The sequence below is a fragment of the Trichoplax adhaerens genome, genomic scaffold (assembly GCF_000150275.1).
Source record: "Trichoplax adhaerens TRIADscaffold_5 genomic scaffold, whole genome shotgun sequence".
Lineage (NCBI taxonomy): Eukaryota > Metazoa > Placozoa > Uniplacotomia > Trichoplacea > Trichoplacidae > Trichoplax > Trichoplax adhaerens.
In genome coordinates, this window is record NW_002060947.1 from 2,365,978 (window position 1) to 2,368,109 (window position 2,132).

Genomic DNA, 2,132 nt, shown 5'->3' on the forward strand with positions numbered 1-2,132 from the left:
GGGTCACTGCCGATAAGAATAACTGTATCCTGCTTTGCATTATTTATTTGAACGTTTATATGAGCAGTATCGTTTTATCCGCGAAGGACAAAAATGTTCGCTTTCTACAAGTTCGGTTCTGTATCCTTGTGATATCTACACTGTTATACATATAATAATATGCTCTATATAGAAAATTTGGGGTTGAGGGGTTGATTATGTACAGTAGATACGAGCATGTTACGAACGGTATTAGAACTTTCGAAGATTGCAGTTTTCAAAAACTTTTAAACCTTTTAATCTGCTTTATTCAACATATAGAATAAGGTCGGCGAATACGTAATTGTGTAATTAAGGTTTTGCATTGACAATATTGTGCAGTGTATATTTATTCGAAGTATTACGAGCGGAATATTTTTATTAGCATGTGAAGTAGAACCAGTACTTGTAGAGTCAACAGCGCAGGTGTAGGTCTGCACTAGAAGCCACTGCCGATGTTAGTATTATACAACTTGAACATTCGATTATTGCCTCATGATATGAAGCTGTGACGATACTAGAAATTCAGAAGCGGCCAGATAGTAGCTGATGAGCATTATCTGTTTAAAGGTATAATAGTAAGCGTAACAACTTCAATACTCAGTTATCTGCGCTCATGGGTATACGTATATGTAAGAAACTGTTCAATAAAGAAAGGTTTGTGTTATAACCTTCTACTACTGTGGTCATCTTATTGCTTTATCAACGAAAGAAAGACTGATAAAAGTGAATATTTACTAATGAGAATACAACTCCACAATCGATGACAGTTCTATCTAGTCGTACCCCATCAACAGCTCCGGTAAAAGTGGCTATTGCTTGTCCTTTTATCCTAGTATCTAACCGTAACTAATAATATAATTGATTGCCCATAACAAAGTATGGATATCGGAATAATCTACTTCAATTCCATGATTTTATACCCAGCATATACAGTAAAATACTATGTACTCCGCAAAGATTGACTCTGATTTACTTGCCTTTCTACCAACCTATTTGCCTAAAACTTTTACAAATAAGTAATTTGTGATGAAACAAACACTTATTTTACTCCAGTATAAATTCCAATTCCATTGAGGTGAAAGATAATACTTTTTCTTTACTTCCATGTCTAATTCTGATCCCTTCCACTATGTTAACATAATACGGAAAACAGTTGAACAATTGTAGAAAGCGTTATCATACTTGTATTCTGTAGACTAAAGAGCGTCAGTTACCTCAAGCTTAGTAATGTCACACTCACGAGTATATTTCTTTATAAGTACAGTACAATAAAGTTAATTTGACGTACAGTGTAACGTGTATGCAATAGTATATTACAGTAATAATTTAACCTCAATACCCCACCAGGAACTACTAAATGAAAATAAAAGAAGAAAAATGACTGATCAGAGCAAAATATGTGTAGGCCAATCTCTTTTAGTCATTTCGCTTTACTACTATGCTCTACGACTGGAACAGTAGCACCTTACACAGGACAATCGAAAACCAAGCTGGTAGTAGCAGTAATACAAGTGTAAGACGAACGGTACAGTTACAATGACCAGCAAAATAGTCTGTCTTCCATTTCACGAGTACGGTATATGGAATGACCATTTTCCCTTCCTCTATCGTTCTCTTAGTAGTCTCTGGTCCCTGGTATACGTTTGATTCACGATAAATGCAAGTGCTCACGCTATTTAAGAGCTTAAGTCTAGAACGACTTACCTTTTGAGGCAACTGAGTAAAACTAGATATTTATTTTACTGTATAGTAAATTTCAGTAAAGTATGATATAATTATATCAGTAATTTAACATTAATAAAAGTGGTACTGTTACACTACCAACATATCTTTATTGGTACCTTTAAGGCTCTAGCATTACAATCTTTGCACTGAATTTAATGTGATTCTTATAAAACTATATACGAATTCAATGCAAATAGTTATCTACAGATCTTAATCATAAGCAAATAAAGCGCCAAAACCGTAAATAGATATTTATGCTTAACATGCAAATAACCTTTTGCATACACCCTCTCTTCATAATCGTCTTCTACATTTTTACACCGCTTAAATTAAAGTCAAAATTAAATTGAACTAAGTGCCGTAAGAAAATATCCTCTTATAATGAA